Source organism: Zophobas morio, unplaced genomic scaffold (assembly GCF_036711695.1).
Source record: "Zophobas morio isolate AGI-343-1 ecotype UQ-CSIRO unplaced genomic scaffold, CSIRO_AGI_Zmor_V1 ptg000012l, whole genome shotgun sequence".
Taxonomy (NCBI): domain Eukaryota; kingdom Metazoa; phylum Arthropoda; class Insecta; order Coleoptera; family Tenebrionidae; genus Zophobas; species Zophobas morio.
The window spans coordinates 26345451-26350605 of record NW_026972117.1 but is presented as its reverse complement, the minus strand read 5'-3'; the positions used below and the strand labels follow the sequence as shown (position 1 = coordinate 26350605).

The 5155-nt window shown below is 29.0% G+C and overlaps 1 long non-coding RNA gene across 1 annotated transcript; it reads left to right on the top strand.

Annotated features, from left to right (window-relative positions):
- Window positions 1-4256: 4256 nt before the first annotated feature.
- On the top strand, window positions 4257-4618 carry LOC135128459 (uncharacterized). The gene is made up of 2 exons (XR_010280409.1): window positions 4257-4332; window positions 4390-4618. It is a non-coding gene; the product is annotated as an uncharacterized LOC135128459 (long non-coding RNA).
- Window positions 4619-5155: the final 537 nt, after the last annotated feature.

Genomic DNA, 5155 nt, shown 5'->3' with positions numbered 1-5155 from the left:
GAGATGAACAATATTACAGTACTTTGGGAAGTAAAAATGTAGAAAAGTGAAAATATTCGTAAATTAGCAAAAAGTAGCATCTGGTCCAAATCAAATAGTATCGAATTATTTCAGTTTTTTTTTCATTGAATTCAGCTATATATTATAAGAATCATTTTAACCATATTTCTTTCATTAATTGGTTTCCAGATATGTAATACTGAAAAGCAATTTTCAATTCGAATTTAATCAATAATTTTTGTGTAACATGTTGGAAGTTTACGTTACTGTAATAGATCAACAACAAAAATATTGTAGAAATGAATTATAAGATAAGCTGCATACAAAAATCTGTCTATGAATGAACTAAGAACAAAGGAGTACATACTTCATTATTTTTTCAAAAATTTTATATCAAAAAGACAAGATAAATTATCGTAAGTTGTTTTAAATTTATTGAAATATGTTTGATCTGTAAGTAGTTTTTATTTTTAATGAAAATTTCAGATATTTGCGAATTTAACGAAGTTAGGAAGACTTGGGATAATGCCAATAGATATACGAGATATTATTTTAATAAAAAAATTAATAACTACGTTATATAGTGCAATTTTATTGCATATGTGCATAGGATATATTTAAATATAAATTTTGTTTGTACTTTCACAGTCTCTTCTTAATAAAATCCAAACATGTATACTATATATTGAAAAAAACATTGTCTAGTCAGTCATGGATTTTTTTTTCATTATGTTCGTGAAATGTGCACATCACAGGTGTTCGTTTTTGAAGTTTTTCTATGCATCGCATTAAGGACTAAGCCCAATCACCATTCTTGTTTGATTTCATTTCCAACTTTGGATAATAAAAATTGTATGTTCTGTTGTAAGCATTTTTATTATTACACTGACAATACAAATGTAAAACTGACAGGTCACTTCAATAAAAAACCACAGTATTGCTACTACAGTTTCTTTAAAAAATATTTTCATGGCTGACTAGACAACTTTTTTTCGATCATTTCATATCTAATGATAATAATGAATGTATTAGTGGTAATAAAAAACGTATTCTGACATATTTTAAATAAATCTTTTATAGGATATTACCAAAATTTTGGCTAACAGTTTTTTTATAAGGGCAAGATTTTCATCACACTGATTTTAATTACTGTTTGAGATGTTAATTTACTTGTTATAACAAAATTTTATTATTACTGAATAAATTGCATTATAAACCGCTTTGTAAAATTTGTATGATTCAAACTTAACACGTATATATATTTATTGCATTGAGATAGAAATTTAGTAAATACATGTATAACTAATTAGGTACCCTATATAACAAAATCATAATTGTCTCGGCACAAGCCTTGTACAAAGTTACAAATTAATAAAAACATTCTCCTACAAGTCGGATCTTATAATACTTTTACAGAAAGCAACATTTGCTAAATAGTACTTCCATAAATTACGAACTGTTGTTATCTTCTTTACGAGGATATAGTTCTAAAGTTAGATAAAAAGCATCATAAAACGTCAGTTATTATTACCGGTAAACCGCAGCTGTGAAATCTTACAAACGCATAATATTAGCCCAAAATCGTTTTTTAAAGATAACCGTTTCACTGAAAGCTTTATTCAATTTTAAAATAATGGGGACGGAACTCCTCCCTGTAAATTGTGTCACCAGACAATCGAAAACACAAAACCTCAAAATTCTGTGTAAAAAAATAATCTGTGTGTAAAAATAACATCAACCCTCGTAATCCAAACTCTTGAAGCTGCATTAAACTGACAGTTAATTCGTCGACCTGATACGAGGTCACCAGATTTACTAAAAATTTCGTTGATACAAGTTGTTTCATGAATAAAATTTGGAAGTGTCATGAGAAAAAAAATTGAACTCGTATAGGTACAAATTATTGTAATGAGGCAATACAGTTATTGTAAAGACTTTATATCTAGCACTCATCGTTCTGATAATGATTTCTTCAAGTGGTAAATAAATACGTTGAAAATTTACGAAAATTTTATGTTTAGTAATTTAATTTAATTTATTTATTTTACTATGTATAGACAGCTATGTATCCCTGAAAGTCTATTATTGGTTTCCTCTTCAAGAAATAAAAAGAAATTCATATAATCAATGAGAGAGAACTTTTTGTGAATACAGTTCGTTTGCAATGTTCTTATAAATATGGCAAACATCTTTCTGTTTTTAAGTAAGTAATTTTTAAATCTAGGTTGTCTGTGTTATACTTAATAATTTAAGTTTATTTTAGAATAAAAATGTTGCAACGAGAAACTGGAAAAAATTAAAAAAAAAACCTGAAGATGGTCAGGACTTTACATATTAACAATTTTTTGACACTAGAAATGTCTGTAAATTTAAACAGTGAATGAAAATAAAAAGTAACAGAATTAAAAACAACACAGGTTTGTTGCTAAAGTTGTATATTTATTTTACTTTAATTATGACCCTTTTGCAAAAAAGAACATCTTAGATGTACGCTACCGGAGCAGCATAAACACCGGCAGAATAAACAGCAGGGGACACAACTGAAGAATATACTCCTGGACTCACCACTGATGTGATGAGGGGAGATGGAGCCGCTGCAGCAATAGCGAAAACAGCTGCCACTAGTACAAGAATCTAAAATTTTACAAATTAACATAAGCTAAAAGAACATACAGAGTGTGAACTCTATTTTTTCTCACTATATATAAGTTTGGAAATCATACAAAGTTGATTAAATTTAAAAAAGTTGCGCTATTTTTGGATGTTCAGTAATACATCAGGTAAAACAAGTTAGACCACATAGGAGATAATATATCATTATTAGTTTACTTTTTAACTGTTTTATTTTTAATAGATCATTTTAAAAATTTTGATCATATTGTGCTAGTATCTACCAACTACAAAATTCAAAACTATTGTAAAGCAAAAATAAGAAACATTTTAAAAATCTACAAATTATTGTTATTATTTTACTGATGCGCTGTAACTCAAAATAGTGCACTTTTATCTGATTTAACCTACTTTACATTAACGCACAGTTTTCAGAATCCTAGCAGTGAGAAAAAATAAATTCACCACTCTCTAAAATAAAAAATAAACACTTACGAATTTGAACATTTTGAATCAATTGATTATTTACAGCAATCAAATAATGAAATTTGAGACCTAGGCTCGACTTTTATACTTATTTTATCTTTTATCTGGGTGGAGTCAACTTGTTTAAAGCGATGAGGTTGACACAATAGAAGCAAAAACAAGCTTGTATGACTAAGTGCGTGGCTACCTAGGTAAATACCTGGAAATGATTTAAATATCCGTGTTGAAAATTAGCATACAACTTTTTCAAGCGTTATTTAATATGAATTACTCGTTCACATATTAACAATAATATTTTAATTATTTATAAATAAGTGAAACAAGTCATGTAACAAATATCCATTTTTTTTGTACCAGCTGAACCAAAATGGGAAAGTTTGAACATACGAAAACCGCTACAATGTTTACAATTCAGTATTTGGAAATTTTCAAAGCTATAATTCCAAAAATATTGTGTTTTAAACTTTTCTTGTGTTCTAACGAAGCCATTACAAAAATAATAAAACAGCGTAATTATAAATCGGCACTCAAAATGGTAATACATAATAAAAAATTCTGCGGTCTACTAAATATATTAATATGCCAATTTCAAACACTTTTTTGACATGCAATCATACGATTATAATTTTTAACGTTGAGTCATTATCATTAATTTAACTTTCGAAATCTCTTCTGTCGAACAATAATAATTTTCACTCCTTGTTTTCATTACCTCATTGTTTAGTATTAATTCGTCATAAAACTGTGGTAGTAAATCAAGTTCTTTTAGTAAATCATACACATTCTTGTAAAATGGAAGTTACCGCAATTATGCGTATCCTCTTCAAAAAGTTGATGCAATAATAATGTTGTCGTGAGAGCGGATATAACGTACTCCAGTAATAAGACTTCTTCATTTTTACTATTTTATAAAAAAAAGAGTTTCTAGTAATTCTTACATATAATTTAATTTATAAGTGATTTGTAGTAAAGTAGTTGATTTACAGGAATTTAACCCTCTCGCACCCTATTGGCATTTTTTCAAGTCACAACGTTGTCGAAACAACATCAAGTTTTTATTCAGTACCACCGCATACATAATTAATTATACCAATATCGTAATTTGCATTACAATTAGGTCACACCTCAAATCACCGTTTTTTTAAACAAATTTTGTGTATAAAAGATGTTGCAAATGGTCTGAAGTGTATTGTTTGTTTAGCAACAAGATCAAACTCACTCACAATGTTCAAGCTGGTAAATATATATAAATTAATAGTTATAACAAAGCTAACACTGTAATTTTAATTTCAGGTTCTTGTAGTACTTGCCGCACTGATGGCCCTTGCCATTGCTGCCCCAGGTCCAAACCCCCAAATTTATTCACCAGTAGTTTCTTCGGTTTACCCTGGTGCTGGTTATGTTGCGTCCTACCCCTATGGAGCTGCTGTCACTTATTACTAATGTGGACCCTGTTGTGTTTCGAAGATCCGTTGATGTAAAAAATACAAAAAAATAAAATAAACTCTATTAATAATCGTCAGTTTAATGACTTAATGAACTCCTATTTCATGTTTCCATTACCTGGATATACAACATGGCGACATTAATTACAATTAGATCAAACTCTGTACAAAATAATCAATACATAGGTAAATCGAAGAGAATTCACGTGATCTAACCTGCAGTGAAGTCTTGTGAAGTGAAGACATGGGTTTTGTATTGTTTGCTAATTTTACAGAAACGGTACCTTTGGGTTTTTCGAGTCCATTTTTAGAAATTCAATTTTCAGATGATTATTAAGCATATTGCTTTTTTTTTCTCAAAATGTTGACTTCTTCTGTGGACTATTTAAACATTAGATTACGTTATGAAAGCCACACTAGTGACTTGTTTACATTTGGTCTGTAGTGCACTTCTCCACCCATGAGAGAAAACGGATTAACAATTGCTCGTAAAATGCGAATATTCTGATCAAGCGCAAGGCTGTATCTGTATTTCTAGTGAGTTTTCCCATTTGAAAATGTTTCGATCGACATTTCAGCAAAGACACATGAAAATTTTGAAAAGATAAGTTGTA